Here is a 19,128-nt window from a genome sequence, read left to right as displayed (position 1 = left end):
TACTTTCAGGTCTTATTATTTAATAAATATACTTTGTGCTGCCATATAGTGATTCCTATGATGAATATGGGAAATGTAAATTGAAAACCTCCTCCTGGAAGGGGTTCACTACTCTAAATGACATTGAGAACATTCATAATTCATGGGAGGAGGGCAAAATGTTAACATTAATAAGAGTATAGAAGAAACTGATTCTAACACTCATGGGTGAATTTGAGGAGTTTCGAGACTTCACTGGAGGGATAACTGCAAATGTGATGGAAACATAAAAAACTAGAAGTGAAGCCTGGAGATGTGACTGAATTGCTACCATCTCATGGTGAAACTTTTATGCATGAAGAGTTCTTTTTTATGAATCAGCGAAGAAAGTTGTTTGTTGAAACTTTGACTCAAACTATATAAAAGCAATTTACGCAACTGAGCCATTTATACCCTTATAATATTCTGAAATATAAAAAAAAATTTTAAAGAAAAAACTGGCATTAAATGTATTTAAAGAAAAATGATTAATTTGCAAACAGGACAATAATAATCTGAAATACATAATAATATACATAATATTATTCATATATAATAGTATATAATAATGATCTGATATATATAAAGTGCCAACTTTACCTGGTAAATGAGAATTCTGCAATTTTCAATTAAATGTTCTGTGAAATTTTAGAAAATAACAAAAAAGGGGTTACTAATTTTCACAATTAAAGTTCAAGAATGAAAAATCAAAAAAAGTACTTGCAACCACCCCTTTCCTCCTCCCACAATCCCTGGAGCTTTTTCTTTCCAACTTGGGCCAGGCAGAATGGCTCCAGCAAACAAGGGTGGTGAGAAGAAGGGCCGTTCTGCTATCAACGAGGTGGTGACTGGAGAATACACCATCAACATTCACAAGCACATCCATGTAGTGGGCTTCAAGAAGTCACTTGAGCACTCAAAGAGATCTGGAAATTTGCCATGAAAGAGATGCGGACTCCAGAGGTGCACATTGATACCAGGCTCAGCAAAGCTGTCTGGGTCAAAGGCATAAGCAAAGTCCCATACTGTATCCATGGGTGATTGTCCAGAAAACGTAATGAAGATGAAGATTTACCAAACAAACTCTATACTTTGGTAACCCGTGTACCTGTTACCACTTTCAAAACTCTGTAGACAGTCAATGTGGATGAGAACTAACTGGTGATTATGAGACACATCAAATGAAGTTATCAAACCACAACAAAGAAAAATCAAAAAAATAAAAAGTGGTTTGTTGATATGGAATGAAGATGTTGAAATGACATAAAATGATTTGTAATATTGCATAAACTTAGTTTTTAAAGCAGTGGCATGATTTAAGAAGATTGACTCTAATTTTGAAAGAGATACCATGGATAACATGATATCAAATAGCATGGCATATTACTGAGAAATCTTCATGAAATGAATCAATCCAATGTGGCAAACATTATTATTATTCCAGTTTAAGAAATTCCCACAGCAGCCATCTCAACTTTCAGAAACCACTACCCTGATCAGTCAGCAACAGTCAACATCAAGGCAAAAAAGATTCTCACTTTCTGAGGCTGAGTAGAAAGTTCAGGTGTGTACATTGTTTTCATAGACAATGCTGCTGTGCACTTCATAGGGTACAGTGCAGTGCAAACATAAGCTTTATATGCTGAGGGATATTTAAAAATTCATGTGAGTTGCTTTATTGTGATATTTACTTTACTGTGGTGGTCTGGAACTGAGCCCACACCACAGTACCTCTGAGGTATGCCTATGCCACACAATAGTGCTTGGGATAAAGAAAGATGCAGGTGTCTTTTGATGACTATGTGGTGTGATACGGTTAATGGATATCACCTAGGAAAGGTTGTGGTTACAAGAACTAATAAGAGGCTAGCAGTAGTATCACGGCGTATAGATATTTGCATGTAAGTAGGGTTATTTTATGATTAGGATAATTGAATAACAATTTTTCCCTCAATATTGAAAGTTTTCCTTCTTGCATTATGTGATTTTGAGACAAATTCTGAACAGGTATGTCTTCTACTGCGAAAATGTCAGAAGGCACTCAGAAACACAGATTGTTTTCCATCAGACAAGGGCCTCGTTTCTTACCTATCAATTTTACTGCTCTGAAGGAACTCTGAGGGTTGGGAAACAAACAATAATTTTCACTGGCTTATGATCTTATTTAAGGAACATCAATCACTTATATTCCTGGAATTTGGACGTGGCTTTTACTTTTTCTTTTCTCTTTTAGAGAATGAGCAAGGAAGAGCAGAGGATTTGACTGTATATAGTTCCTCTCTCAATTAACTGTTGATCTCAAAGGGACATGCATAAAGAGAGGTTCATGGCAGAGAGACATATAAATAAGCATAGTGAAAAGATGACACACAGAGATATACTCCCCAAGAGTGAACACATACTGAGAAACAGGGAAACACCCTCAAAAAGGTAAACACACAGAAACCAGAGGAGACATAACCATCAAGAGAAATACAGACACAGTACACATACAGTGAGAGACCCAGAGATGACAGACATCCGACAAAGAGATAGGCAGAGCTGCAGAGGAACACTGAGACAAAGAAAAACACAAAGGGAAACTCACAGGGACACATGAAGACATACACACAGGCACAAGGAGAGACTTGCACAAAGACACAGATATTCACAGTGATGCGGAGAGAGCACAGCAGGCAACTCACATGGTGAGAAACATATGAAGAGTAGAGTACAAAAGGCAAAAATAGCTTTGAAAATTTAAAAAAAATAAAAAGAAGAAATGTTTGCTTGCTTTGTTGCACTGGTGCTGTGCCTATATCAGAGAAGACAGGATCCAATTTTACAATCATTTTATACTAACATATTCCATAAAAATGAGTCATGAACATTTGCATTCCAAATAACTCTTGAATAATCTGCACCAATACCATGCCACAGTCAGAAATTCTCAAAAAAAAAAAGAAAAAAAAGAATTTCAAATGAACTGGTAATGTACGGTCTTCTCTCTAATATCCTTCCTTGCTTAATATAAGCATCCCTAACCATAGATTCAATGAAATAAAGGTGTTATTCAAACAAAATACAAAGTAAATTTCACACCTGGAAAAAGATTTGGAATTTTATGGAATGGATGAAAGTGACATCGGAGATTTGCTGAAATCCCACCAAAGGACAGAGCCTTAAGAGATTCTGCTGGTGTGTGACCGGTTTCAACAGTCATGTCATCTGGTCGACACTGCAAAAGAATGATTTGAAGATTGAAGGATTAAAAGAGGCCCTTGGGAAGACGGGCAAAGCCCTGAAATACCATTTTCTAAGATTATCCTCTTTCTAATATTATTGCCAATGTCAATGCCCAGGGAAGGCTGTTACATTGTGCTATTGCCAGAAATGCCTCCCTCAAAGCCAATACTTTTTTCCTTTTGTTTTTTGTTCACCCTTGGTAACATAGCTACATTTCCATGTGGGAAAAAAAGATACTTTTTTTATAACATCGCTAACCTATAATGAACCAATTTTATTTTTAAGAGATCAAATTATTTTTATAATTTTTAAAATTATTTTTTGTATTTCAATGTGATCATCAGTAAAAATGATAGTTCTAAACATCCTGTGAAATTCTGGCTCTGATTTAGAGTAGATGCACTGCGCTGTTAGTGGTCTTATCCTAAGATCAGCCATCCCTAGGTAATTGTGATCTTTTCTATGGTAAAGTGAAATCTGCTAAATATAGTAAAATAAATAAATAACTACAGCAACACAAATGTGGTCACAGATCTAAACAGGCATATAAAATATCAGAATCATACAGCTTATTAAATGTAAAAAATGTAAGCTTTCAAAACCTTTGCTCTGCTTGGTTATTAGAAAATAAATTTCAGAAATCATAATTTTAAAACATGGGTAGCAATAGGAAAATGGGCAAATGGATCAGTGAACTTAATTCTGTAAGTTAAATTAAGACTTCATATGCTTTGAAAACAGGTTATCTTTAAGAAAAGCTTTGTTTACTATTAAATCTTTTGTATCAGCTGATGCATTTGTAAAACTATATTAATTTTCACACTATGTTCCAAAATTCATTTAATCACATGAGTATTTTAAAGTTCATATAAAAGAAAACAAAACACAAAGATCTTTCAATGTCCACAATACTGTATCTGTATTAAATATTAAACTAGAACAAATTTATCTTCTTAAAATGGTATCAATTGAACAAATAATGTCTTCTGCATGATGAAGCTGAAAAATTATGTAATAATTATGTTATTTTGAATCTTATTTCTTTAGTTTTTAATCTAGCTAATAAACACCATTTGGCTCAGAAGCTCCTTATCACTGGTAAAATAAAACCAAAAATGAATTATTTTTCCATGACTTAAGAGTAATACATTTTTGTTTAAATTCACAAAGGTCAGACACTATACTTTCATTTCAATTTCCCATGAGATAACTTCAGGACATTTCAAACTGTAGAAAAAACAAGCCTCGTTCTCTAACGTTACTGCTATAAATAAAATAAATAACATAATTTACAAATTAAAATTTGGAAGAGAACTGTCACCACAATGATAGACAAGGAAGCACCAGGCTATGGTTATCCCCCAACCCCCCCCAAAAAAAAACCCATCAAAATTGTATGGTCCTTACATAAAGACAGCCACATAGAGCAATAGAATAAAAAAGATCTCAGAAAGAAATTCTTGAATACATGATAAAATAATTTTTGACAAGGGTGCCAAGACCATTCAATGGGAAAAAGACAGTAATTTCAACAAATAGTATAGGAAAAACTGGGTATCTACCTGCAAAAAGAAAATAAAAAATTATCTTGGACCCTTAGTTTATACTATATAAAAAATTCACTCAAAATTGATCAAAGACCTAAACATTAAAAGCTAAAACTATAAAGCTCTTAGAAGAATATATAAGGGAAAAATTTCATGACATTTGATTGGGCAATGATTTCTTGGTTATGAAACCAGGAGCATGGGCAGCATAAGAAAAATAGATAAGTGGGATTTTATTAAAATTAAAAACTTTTGTCAACAAATGACACTATGAACAGAATGAAATGCAACACGTAGAATGGGAGAAAATAATTGTATATCACATATTTGATAAGGAATGGGTATCTAGAATATATAAAGGACTCCTACAATGATACAACAATAACAAGCAACTTGATTAAAAAGTGGGAAAAAGACTTGAATAGAGATTATTCCGAGGAAGATATACAAATTCATACTTTTGGAGCCAAGACGTACACAAACTATATTAAACACCATGAATCCTTAGGGAAAATAAATCAAAACCACTCCACACCAGGATGATGGCTATTACCTAAAATAAGGAGGAGAAGAAGGAATAGCAGGAGGAGGAGGAAGAGGGAGAGAGGGAGGAGGAAACATCAACTATTGACAAGGATGTGATGAAATCAGAAACTGTGCATTGCTGGTGGGAGTGTAAAATAGTTCAGCCACTGTGGAAGATGGTATGGCAATTCCTAAAAAAAAGTTAAACACGGAATAATTATGTGATCCAGCAATCCATTTGAGTATATGCAAAAGAATTAAAAGCAAGTTCTTAAAGAGATAATTATACACTCATCTTCATAGCAGCATTATTCACAATACCAAAAAGTGGAAGCAACTCAAGTGCCCATCAACAGATAAATGAATTAACAAAATGTGGTACAAACATGCAATGGAACATTTGTCAGCCTTTAAATTGAAGGAAATTCTGATACACGCTATAACATGGATGAACCTTGAAGGTATAATGTTAAATGAAATAAACCAGTCACAAAAAGACAAATACTGTGTGACTCCACACACATGCAGAACCCAGAATATTCAAATTTGTTAAGACAGAAAGTAAAGTGGTGGTTTTTGGATTTTGTGATGTGGGCTACTCTTACTGGAGTTAGATGATATCTCAAAGTGGTTTGGGTTTGCATTTCTCTGACGCTTAAAGATGATGAGCATTTTTTAATGTGTCTGTAGACCATGCACCTGTCTTCTTCAGAGAAGCTTCCATTCATGTCTCTTGCCTGCAATGAAATGGGATCACTTATTCTTTTCTTATTAATAAGTTTGAATTCTCTGTGGATTCTAGTTATTAGACCTTTGTCAGGAATATAACCTGCAAAGATTCTCCGCCATTCTGAGGGCTGTCTACTTGCTTTACTGTGTTCTTGGCAGTGCAGAAGCTTTTCAGTTTGAACAGATCCCAGTAACGTATTTTAGATATTGCTTCAATTGCCCAGGGCGGGGGGGCGGCAAGGCAGGGGGGTTCTCCTCATAAAGTATTCTCCCAGGCCAATTTTTTCAAGTGTATCCCCTGAACTCTCTCCAAGAATTTTTATAGTTTCATGTCATAAGTTTAAGTTCTTTAACCAGTGAGAGTCAATTTTTGTTAAAGGAGAAAGATGTGGGTCCAGTTTTAGTATTCTACAAGTTGCCAGCCAATTCACCCAGCACCATTAGTTAAATAGGGAATCTTTCCCCAATTTATATTTTTGATGTTGGCGTGGATGTGGAGAAAAGGGAACACTTCTGCCCTGCAGGTGGGAATGCAAGCTAGTACGTTCCTTTTGGAAAGGAACTCAGGGATCTAAATGTAGACCTGCCATTCAATCCTGCAATTCCTCTACTAGGTGTATATCCAAAAGACCAAAGTCAATTGGACACAAAGATATTTGCATCAGATTGTTCATTGCCGCTCAGCTCATAATTGCCAAGTCATGGAAGAAGCCCAAGTGCCCACTGATCCATGAATGGATTAATAGATTATGGTATATGTATACCATGGAATACTATACAGCATTAAAACAAAGATGGAGATTTTACCTATTTTGTGTTTACATGAATGGAGCTGGAAAATATTCTTCTTAGTAAAGTATCTCAGGAATGGAAAAAAATATCCAATATATTCAGTACTACTATGAAACCAATTTATAATCACTCACACTTTCATATGAAAGATGAATCACAACTATAGCCCAGGATGAAGGAGGGAAGTGGAGGGGGATAGAAGGGAGGGGGTGGTTTAATAGAGGGTTAATGGTTGGACCACACCTATGGAGCATATTGCAAGGGTACAAGTCAAATCTATCAAGTATAGAACACAAATGTCTTAACACTGTGATTAAGTAAATGAGGTGAAAGCTATGTTAATTAGTAGGATGTAAGCACCCCAATTTGTACAAATAATGAACACATTAAATCCCACGAAGGCATAAATGTATTCATGATCTATGTATATATGACTTAATAAAAAAAGAAAGTAAAGTAGTTGCTGTCAGGGATAGTGGGCTATAGAAAACAGGGATTTACTGTTTAATGAGTACAGAGTTTCAATTTGGGAAGATGAAGATATTCTAGAGATGAATGGTGGTGATAGCTGCACAACAAAGTGAATGCACTTAATATAGCAAAATCATACCCTTTAAATGTTTTAAAGGGTGAATATTATGTTTTATATGTTTTAGCAAAACAAAAAATATACTTATAAATTTTAATGGAAAACATAAAAAGCTCTTAACTCTTGAATTAAAAAGGAAATTGAAAGAGCAATAAAAAACATTTGGAAAAGCAAGGCAATGAAAATAAAAATGTGTTGGATGTAGCCAAAAATAAAATTTTATAGTTTTAAGTGCTTTTGGATTAAAAATAAATAATAAAAATATAGTAACTAATTATGCACCTTAAAATTTTAAAATTATATGAATATTAACAAAATATATAAATAGTAACAAAACAGAATGAATAAAATTTTAAAAATCTCAATACAAAATTATGTCACAGAATAATGGTAAAATTTGTAAATACATCCAAGAGTTATTTCTCTGTGCAGACCAATAAGATAAATCTCTGGCAAAGTAATAAAAGTAGTAAGAAAATATAGAAAGAGATATTACATTTTTCATTTCTTTTTCCTAATAAGTTTGACTAAGATGACCCTAACATACCCCTCCAGCTTGATAGAACTTAAGTCAGATTTCTTTCTGACTATAACTTTCTCACTTCCCTTTTCTTAGAACATTTTATGTAAAAAAAAAAAAACTTGAAATTATAAATATTTTCTCTACCTATTGGAGATGCAAATTTTCTGTCAGCTTCTTGCATTTCTACAAAACAGGAATATCTTTCTCAAGAACCTGGGAACCACCTCTTTAAAATGTAATCACCAAACAAACAAAGAAATAAAAAGGGGCTCTAACCCCCAGTCTTGATGAAAAGGTAGAGCTCAACTTCCATGAATAAGTCAGCAAACACAGATGGCCCAATCTCATTGATCAGCATTCCCCCTTAATTATTTCCCTATTGACCCCTATTGCTATAATCTTAAATAAAGTCTTCTTGACTATTTCACTTTATCCCCCAATTCCTTGACAGTCTATATCAGTAAACAAGTTCCAGGACCCAATCACTTAACAAAAACTAGAACACACCAGCTAACATTGTAAATTACCATGAGGTAAGTTGATTTTTGTATTGTTTAGGACTTTAAAAGAGAATTTCAGACAATATGAATGAATAGCTTTACTAAAACATCTTGAAAATTGGGATTATTGATTCCAAGATATGTTCACCTGGAATCTTGGATTTAAAACAAATGAAAAAGAGAAAGTGGGAAAGAAGGAACAAATGAACAAATAAATGAAGGAAAAATGAATAAAATCCCAGTACATGTCAACAGAAGACATTTTTTGACAGCTGTACATGAAGAGTATTTGGAAGTTAGATAAACTTTCATGAAAACAAAGTGAAAGATAAACAAGAATTAACTGTCTATGACATGGAAATAATATTTTAAGAAGATTTTTAAATTACTGTAGGAATCATTAATCTTCATAATCCTAAACTGGATAAAACACTCTGTAGCAATGCACAGTGGCCCATTTCTCTTGTATTAAGTAGAATAAAAAAGATTTTTTTGAGACAATTTTACTTTGTGGTCCTCAGTAGAGTGCCCTGGTGTCATAACTCATAGCAACCTCAAACTCTTGGGCTCACACATGCCTCAGCCTATCATGTACATGGACCTACATGCACACACCACAATGTTTGGCTTTTTTTTTTTTTAAGACAGTGTCTCAGCTTGCTCAGGCTGGTCTCAAACTCCTAAGATCAAGCAATCCACCTGCCTCAGCCTCCCAGAGTTCTAGGATTACAGGTGTGAACCACTGCACTCAGCCCTAGAATAAATTTGTTTAAAAAGGCTTCCTCTGTGGGCGGCGCCTGTGCTTAAGGAGTAGGGCGCTGGTCCCATATGCCAGAGGTGGCGGGTTCAAACCCAGCCCTGGCCAAAAATAGAAAAACCACAAAAAAAAAAAAAAAAAAGACTTCCTCTGTCACATTTCCTTCTTTATTTATATCAATTGTCTTTTTATATTAAAATGAAAATTGCATTGAATCTAAGTCAGAAAGTTTTGCATAAATTTGTAATTCAGATATTTGGACATATAAGGAACAATCTAAATATTCTATTATACAACATGTCCATCAACTCCTGAGCTCTGTCCATTTATATTCAACATTATTTTTAACATGAAATTTGATTGTAAAATGTAACCAAAGCAGTGAATATATTAGCATAATGTAAAATCGGTGATTTCTAGCACCATTCTTAAGTCTATGTCTAAATAAAACATAATACTTAAATGTCAAAAATATGTTTTGCAATTAAATCAATGAGAACAAAATAATAGAGTAGAGGTAAGGTAACTTTGTGCCCTCCACGAAGACCAAAAAACAAATGTATAGCACCAAGATTATTATCAGCAATAGCTTAGAACTCACATAGGAGGATCAGAAAGCTCTTAGGGTCATGGAGAAGTGAAAACAAAAACAAAAATAACGCCAGGTAGACTGAAAGAGATCAGACTTTTATATCCATGATGCCTTTCCTTCAATCTACTAGACACCAACTGCAGAAAGTGTTTTTCTGACTATGGTTATTACACTAGAAAAATTAAAATTGAGGTAGCCAACCAGCTTTCCCACCATCTTTAGATTTCTTAAGGAGACTCGTTCCTGCCTCAACCCACAGGAAGGATTGCAAGTGTGCAAAGGGAGAAATTTTTTTAATAAAAGCCAGAGGCAAAAGAGGGACGTAAAACTACCATCCCCTGATCAGAAAACTGCTTTGTATCTCAATCAAAGGAGATATCAAAGCAGAGAGGCTTCTCAGCAGCACCATGCTATAGGGAATATGTTCCGAGGTACAAAACCCTACTTATACCTTCTAATACTGCCAATATATCCTCTTTGGAACCCACCACCCCAATTTAGAATGGTCAGCAGTTTGGTTTGCTGGAGCTGAAGCAAATCTGAGTTTAAGGTGCCATCCACTGCTAAAAAGGAGATAGTGACCTAGCAAAAAAGATATTCAATAAGTATATTGCAAAGAAATATCTAAGCAAACATATCCAGTAAAAAACAAAACAAGCCAGACAGGAAGGACTGCAATAAATAATGAATCCCTCAATGCAAAGACATAGATGTACATCCATAGAAACAATACCAAACCGAAAACCTTAACCTCTCAAGACAGACAAAGCAAGGAACCAGTGACTGACTTTAAGAATATAGCAATAGACAAGCTCTCATATCAAGAAGTTGTAATAGCAGTAACTTCAAACTAACACAGAAAAGTGACTCAAAAATTTGTCACAGAGACACTGGGGAGAATCAACCAACATGAGGGAGGCAATGAGACAAGACTGGAAACCCCATTCTGGCAGTATGTGCAGGGGGAGGAGACAAGGTGGCTGACTAAAGCCAGCTTTCCACAGAGGCTCCCATCCAGTAGAAGAGTTAAAGGACAAAAATTCAGCAAGTAACCTGGTGGATTTGAGCTGCACTAAGAGAGAAGGTTGAAGAACGCATGTCAATCCCGCTGAGGCAAGCTGCGACCACAAGGATACAAACAAAAGGTACAAAATCCATCACCAAGCAGACGGGAGTCCCCTCCCCATGAGAACGGCTCAGAGTGCCCCACAAACAATTGGGCAGAGTTCAAAGGTCCTCCCACTGCACTCCATGGGAGAGACCCTCTAAAAACTGGACCTACCTCCCCTACAAGGGTGCCACGGCGTCCTCCTGCCAGGCATAAAACTGTATAAACTGTATATAGTCACTACCTGGAATTCAGAGCTCCCAACGCTCCCCTTCGCTCACACTGAGGTCTGGAGGCCAGTCCCAGTCGGCGGAGAGGGGACCGCACCAGAGTGGCAGTTCCCTGAGGCACAATGCAACAGCCATCTTTTGGTGACAATACGGCCAGGCATAAAACTGTGTAAAGCTGTGTGTGTTCTCTGCCCGCAACCCCAGGCTCCCAGTGCTCCCCACACCCGCCTCTGCTCTCGCTCCAAGATCTGGAGGCCTGTCCCCCAGGGGTCCAGACCCTTGAGAGATTGCTCGAGGGGTGTAACAGTGCTGGGCTGCAGCCAGTCGGTGCAGACTCTGGGGTACAGGAGCGGAGAGAGGACAGTTGGCCAGAAGGGATTACACCGGAGCAGCGGTTGCCTGAGATATAAAACAGCAGCCCTCTTTTGCTAGCAATACGGCTCACTACTGAATATTCTGAAACCAAACACCCTGTCTCCCTGAGCAAGCAGAGAATCTGAGTATAGGATTTGCCTGAGGCTACTCCAACTTGCAAACCTCAGAAACTCCCAGGGCGGGGCTGACCCAGAGGTCCACTTTACTAAACCTAAGACGTACCTGGGTGCATAATTGAGATCTCATCATATTGAGTACTACCCTTAACAAATATGCAGTGACCATTCTTGTCCTTCCTTACCTTTGTTGGTTTAAAGCCTATTGTATCTGCAAATAAAATTGCAAAACCTGCTTTTTTCTGATTACCATTTGCCTGAAATATGGATGACCATCCTTTTACCCTGATGCTGTATTTGTCTTTTAAATTAAGATGTGACTCTTGTATACAACAAATATCTGGCCTGAGTTTTTGTACCAGTCAGCTAACCTATGCCTCTTTAGAGGACAGTTTAAGCCGTTCCCATTAATGGAGAATATTGATAAGTCTGGTGAAGTTTTGGGTATCGAGTTTTTCAAAAGTCCAATGGGCATTTTTAATCCTTTTGCCAGTGAGGAAATTGGAGTTTGATCCGAAGTTTCTGAGTGAGTTTACTTTTGTGGTCTAGGATTGGGTTAGTCATTATGGAGGATAGGTCTGAGAATATCCTGAAGAGCTGGTTTGGTTATGGCAAATTTCTTCAACATATGAATGTCATTAAAGTAATTTCTCCATCATAAATGAAACTCAGTTTAGCTGGATACAAGATCTGAGGTTGAAAGTTATTTTTCTTTAGGAGATTAAAAGTCAGTGACCACCCTCTTCTGGCTTGAAAAGTTTCAGCAGAGAGATCTGCAGTCATTCTAATATTCTTCCCTTTGAAGGTAATGGTTTTCTTTCTCCTGGCCGCTTTGAGGATTTTCCCCTTCATATTAACTTTAGTGAAGTTAATTATGATATGCCTGGGGGATGTCTTATTGGGGTTGAGTCACGCTGGGGTTCTGAAGCTGTCCGCTATCTGAATTTCAGAATCTCTAGGCATGTCTGGAAAGTTCTCTTTCATAATTTCATGCAGAAAGGCCTCTGTGCCCAGCAAGGCCACTTCACCTGTTTCTGCAACTCCAATGATTCGGATATTCACCTTCTTCGAATTATCCCAGAGCTCTCTAAGAGAATGATCTGTTTTTGCTCTCCATTTCTCTTCCTGTTTGAAGGTTTGGGAGTGTGCAAAGTTTATCTTCAATGTCAGAAATCCTTTCTTCTGCTTGCTCCATTCTGTTGCTGAGGGATTCTACTGTATTTTTCATATCTTTGAGGGCTGCAAATTCTTGCTTCAGTGTGTCTAAGTCTTTGGTGGTTTTGTCTTTAATTTTGTTAAATTCTTGAGACAACTTTTGAATTTCTCCTCGCATTCCTAATTCCACTTTGTTAATCTTGTCTGCAATCCAAATTCTGAATTCGATTTCTGACACATCAGCCAGCTGTTTATGAATGGGATATTCAATTACATCTGCCATATCTTTCTTTGGGGGGGTTGATCTATTCTGGTTATTCATGTTACCAGAGTTTTTCCGCTGATTCTGTCCCATGGTTGTTTTACTTCCTTTGATTTTTTTTCCCCTGGGGCTTTGTCGAGGGCCCATACAGTGTTGTGGCCTGAGAAACTGGGGCCCTGTCTGGTGTGGTGGGGCTAAGTGGTTCTGTCTTGTTTTCAGCTTGTTTCTGTTCCACCCTAGTGAAACAGATACTCTGGATTGAAGTCTCAGCTGTGGAGAAATATCAGCAATTAAGTCATCCCACCCCCCACTGGCAAACAATTGGAAAAGAAAAATCAAACCTTCTTGCCACCGTGCACCCAGGGCACCACCTGATTTGTCCTCAGGTGATTGGTTCAGTTCAAAAAGTCCAAATCAATTGTCTCAGTCTGCATCTGTATCGGGTGAGAGAGTTTAAGAGGTCTCTGGGAACGGGATCACAGGGGTCTGGTGACTACTCAGGTATGGCTTGCTCCAGTGCTGTGTGGAGTCAGGAGGAGCCACCCAGCCAATAGATCAGTCTGAGAAGGTTGCTGCTTCCTTCCCCACCTTGCACCACTGTCACACCCAGTCACTGATAGCTCTGCAGTTGGCTGACCCAGTTGCATGCAGTGAATCGATACTCCAGGAGTTTGTACCTGCCTGAATCACAAGGAAGTCTGCCAGCACACTGCGCTCTGCCTCTCTCTAGCAGGAGGAGGTGAGGCCTAATAATCTTGGGCGCTTGATGAAGGTTGGGGGGTTTTCACTCAGGTCCAGTCTCGCCCCTGATTAATGTTACTGACAGAACAAAACAGAACAACTCTGCGTTTCCCCTGCACCCAACCAGAATGTACCTCAATTAATAAGAGAAACTCTAATGGACATGAGCAACTTGATTTCCTCCAGCTCCATAATAGTCGCAGATTTCAACACTCCTTTGGCAGTGTTGGATAGATCCTCTAATAAGAAGCAGAGCAAAGAAATCTTAGATTTAAACCTAACCATCCAACATTTGGATTTAGCAGACATCTACAGAACATTTCGTCCCAACAAAACTGAATACACATACTTCTCATCAGCCCATGGAACTTACTCCAAAATCGATCACATCTTAGGTCACAAGTCTAACCTCAGTAAATTTAAAGGAATAGAAATTATTCCATGCATCTTCTCGGACCACCATGGAATAAAACTTGAGCTGAGTAAAAACAGGAATCTGCATACTCATACAAAAACATGGAAGTTAAATAACCTTATGCTGAATGATAGCTGGGTCAGAGATGACATTAAGAAAGAAATCGCCAACTTTTTGGAACAAAACAACAATGAAGACACGAACTGCCAGAACCTCTGAGACACCACAAAGGCACTTCAAAGAGGGAAATTTATAGCACTGCAAGGCTTCCTCAAGAGAACAGAAAGAGAGGAAGTTAACAACTTAATGGGACATCTTACGCAACTGGAAAAGGAAGAACATTCCAACCCCAAACCCAGTAGAAGAAAAGAAATAAACAAAATTAGAGCAGAATTAAATGAAATTGAAAACAAAAGAATAATATAACAGATCAATAAATCAAAAAGTTGGTTTTTCAAAAAGGTCAATAAAATAGATAAACGTTTGGCCAACCTAATCAGGAAAAAAAGAGTAAAATCTCTAATCTCATCAATCAGAAACAACAAAGACGAAATAACAACAGACTCCTCAGTAATCCAAAAAATCCTTAATGAATATTACAAGAAACTGCATTCTCAGAAATATGAAAATCTGAAGGAAATTGACTGATACTTGGAAGCACGTCACCTTCCAAGACTTAGCCAAAATCAAGCGGAAATCTTGAAAAGGCCCATATCAAGTTCGGAATTAGCATCAACCATACAAAACCTCCCTAAAAAGAAAAGCCTGGGACCAGATGGTTTCACGTCAGAATTCTACCAAACTCTTAAAGAGGAATTAGTACCTATATTACTCAACCTGTTCCGAAAGGTAGAAAAAGAAGGAAGACTACCCAACATGTTCTATGAAGCAAACATCACCCTGATCCCCAAACCAGGAAAAGACCCAACAAGAAAAGAAAATTATAGACTGATATCACCAATGAATATAGACACAAAAATATTCAACAAGATCCTAACAAACAGAATCCAGCAACACATCAAACAAATTATACATCATGACCAAGTCGGTTTTATCCCAGTGTCTCAAGGCTGGTTCAATACACGTAAATCTATAAATGTAATCCAGCACATAAACAAATTAAAAAACAAAGCCCATATGATTCTCTCAATCGATGCAGAAAAACCTTTTGATAATATCCAGCATCCCTTCATGATCAAAACACTTAAGAAAATCGGTATAGAAGGGACATTTCTTAAACTGACAGAGACCATCTACAGCAAACCCACAGCCAATATCATATTGAATGGAGTTAAATTGGAATCATTTCCACTCAGATCAGGAACCAGACAAGGCTGCCCATTGTCTCCATTGCTTTTTAACACTGTAATGGAAGTTTTAGCCACCGCAATTAGGCAAGAAAAGGTGATCAAGGGTATCCATATAGGGTCAGAAGAGATCAAACTTTCGCTCTTCTCAGATGATATGATAGTATATGTGGAAAACACTAGGGACTCTACTACAAAACTCTTAGAAGTGATCAAGGAATACAGCAGCGTCTCAGGTTACAAAATCAACATTCATAAATCGGTAGCCTTTATATATACCAACAATAGTCAACTTGAAAACACAGTTAAGGACTCTATCCCATTCACAGTAGTGCCAAAGAAGATGAAATATTTGGGAGTCTATCTAACAAAGGATGTGAAAGATCTCTATAAAGAAAACTATGAAACTCTAAGAAAAGAAATAGCTGAAAATATTAACAAATTGAAAAACATGCCATGCTCATGGCTGGGAAGAATCAACATTGTTAAAATGTCCATACTACCCAAAGCAATATATAATTTCAATGCAATCCCTATTAAAGCTCCACTGTCATACTTTAAAGATCTTGAAAAAATAATACCTCGTTTTATATGGAATGTAAAATTGTCTCGAATAGCCAAGACATTACTCAGAAATAAAAACAAAGCAGGAGTAATTACTCTACCAAACCTCAGACTATACTACAAATCGATAGTGATCAAAACAGCATGGTATTGGCACAAAAACAGAGAAGTAGATGTCTGGAACAGAATAGAGAACAAAGAGATGAATCCAGCTACTTACCATTATTTACTCTTTGATAAGCCAATTAAAAACATTCAGTGGGGAAAAGATTCCCTATTTAACAAATGGTGCTGGGTGAACTGGCTGGCGACCTGTAGAAGACTGAAACTGGACCCACACCTTTCACCATTAACTAAGATAGACTCTCACTGGATCAAAGATTTAAACTTAAGACATGAAACTATAAAAATACTAGAGGAGAGTGCAGGGAAAACCCTTGAAGAAATTGGAATGGGCGAGTATTTTATGAGGAGGACCCCCCGGGCAATTGAAGCAGCTTCAAAAATACACTACTGGGACTTGATCAAACTAAAAAGCTTCTGCACAGCCAAGAACACAATAAGTAAAGCAAGCAAACCAACCCTCAGAATGGGAGAAGATATTTGCAGGTTACGTCTTCAACAAAGGTTTAACAACCAGAATCCACAGAGAACTCAAACGCATTAGCAAGAATAGAGCAAGGGATCCCATTGCAGGCTGGGCAAGGGATTTGAAGAGAAAATTCTCCGAAGAAGACAGGCGCGCGGCCTTCAGACATATGAAAAAATGCTCATCATCTTTAATCATCAGAGAAATGCAATCAAAACTACTTTGAGATACCATCTAACTCCAGTGAGACTAGTCTATATCACAAAATCCCAAGACCAGAGATGTTGGCACAGATGTGGAGAAAAGGGAACACTTTTGCACTGCTGGTGGGAATGCAAATTAATACATTCCTTTTGGAAAGAGATATGGAGAACACTTAGAGATCTAAAAATAGATCTGCCATTCAATCCTGTAATCCCTCTACTGGGCATATACCCAGAAGACCAAAAATCACATTATAACAAAGATATTTGTACCAGAATGTTTAATGCAGACCAATTCATAATTGCTAAGTCATGGAAGAAGCCCAAGTGCCCATCGATCCACGAATGGATTAATAAATTGTTGTATATGTACACCATGGAATATTATGCAGCCTTAAAGAAAGATGGAGTCTTTACCTCTTTCATATTTACATGGATGGAGCTGGAACATATTCTTCTTAGTAAAATATCTCAAGAATGGAAGAAAAAATACCCAATGTACTCAGCCCTACTATGAAACTAATTTAGGGTTTTCACATGAAAGCTATAACCCAGTTACAACCTAAGAATCGGGAGAAGGCGGAAAGGGAGGGGAGAGAGGGGGTAGGGGGGTAGAGGGAAAGAGATTGGTGGGATTACACCAGTGGTGCATCTTACAAGGGTATATATGAAACTTGGTAAAAGATCTGTGAAGCTAGTGAATCATGCCCCATGATTATATCAATGTGCACAGCTATGATTTAATAAAATAAATAAATAAATAAATAAATTTGTCATAGAAATCTAATAAAAATATTTAAATAATAATTAAAAAAATAAACAGAAATCCTGAAAATGAAAAATATATTTGCCAATTAAAAATTAATTAGTCTCTAAACAGCAGAATGGATCGAGCAGAGGAAAGAATCAATAAACTCAAAGAGAAGCTTTAGATAATAAAAAGAGAAGAAAAAAGAATGAAAAGAAATAAAAAACACCTAACAGATATAGATAATTACCCCAAAAGTGTAAATCTAAGGATTATTAGTGCTTAAGAGGAAGCTGATCCAGAGCAATGGGGAGAAATCTTAGTCAAAAAAAATAATTTCAGAAAACTTTCCAAAACACTAGAAAGATATAAATACAAATTATGTAATTACAAAAAGCTTAGAGATCACCAAACAGATTAAACTTAAATACAACTACGCTGAGGTAAAAAAAAAAAATCAAATTCTCAAAGGTCAAGGACAAAGAAAGGATGCTGAAAACTAATGGAATTTTTCAACATCAAACCCATCTTAAAAGAAATTTTAAAAATTTTGGGTTCTTCAATCTGAAAACAAATAATAACAAAATCTCATTAATGTAAAAAGAAAACATTTGAGGGTATAAAACTCAACTGTAACAGTAAGTGCACAGAGAAGCTCATGATATGCTAACACTGTAATTGTTGCATACAATCTACTAATATCTCTAGTATGAAGACTGAAAGATAAATTTATTCTAATAAAAACAATAATACATATAACAACCTGTTATGACATAGACAACATAAAAATAGATAAATTGACACAACAAAATGTGAAAATATGAAGAAAGAAACTGTTAAAATGTCAGTTTTTTAGTTTTTCCTTTATTTTCATTCTTTGAGATCAACAGTAAATTTCCATCTTTAAAATAACTTGTTAAATCTATAAGATGTTTTTCATAAGCCATATGGCTTAGCAAAAATCTATAATAAACAAACACACTACAAATAAAAAGAAACAAATCAAAACACACTGCCAGAGAAAATCACTTAACAATAAAGGAAGATAGTGAGAAAAGAAGAAAGGAAGAGAGTAAGTTACAAAGCAATCATAAAACAAATAGAAATGACAGTAGTAAGTTCTTATGTACCAGTCATATCAATGAACATAAGTAGACTCATTACTTCAATTGACAAAGAGTGGCTGAATAGATAAATAATTATGACCAAACTATATACTGCTTATTAGAAACCCACTTTACCTGTTAAGAGACAAATATTCTAAACATGAAGGGATAGAAAAAGACATTTCATGTTAATGAGACAAAAAAAAAAAGAGCAGAAGTAGATATATTTATGTCAGATAACATAAAATATAAGACAAATACCACAAAAAGAAACAAAAGTCACTGTACCTGTATAATGACAAAGTAGTCAATCCAAAAAGATAACATAACAATTATAAATATGTAGTATTTATGCATCTAATACAGAGACAGCAAGGAAATAAAGCAAACACTAATAAATCTAAAAGGAGAC

The 19,128-nt window shown here is 36.3% G+C and overlaps 1 pseudogene; it reads left to right on the top strand.

The window, feature by feature from the left end:
• Positions 1-805: 805 nt before the first annotated feature.
• LOC128596484 (60S ribosomal protein L31-like) lies at positions 806-1,152 on the top strand (annotated as a pseudogene).
• The last annotated feature ends 17,976 nt before the right edge of the window (positions 1,153-19,128 follow it).

This window comes from Nycticebus coucang, chromosome 2 (genome assembly GCF_027406575.1).
Source record: "Nycticebus coucang isolate mNycCou1 chromosome 2, mNycCou1.pri, whole genome shotgun sequence".
Lineage (NCBI taxonomy): Eukaryota > Metazoa > Chordata > Mammalia > Primates > Lorisidae > Nycticebus > Nycticebus coucang.
The sequence above is the reverse complement of the archived record's forward strand: the minus strand, read 5'-3'. Positions and strand labels throughout refer to the sequence as shown.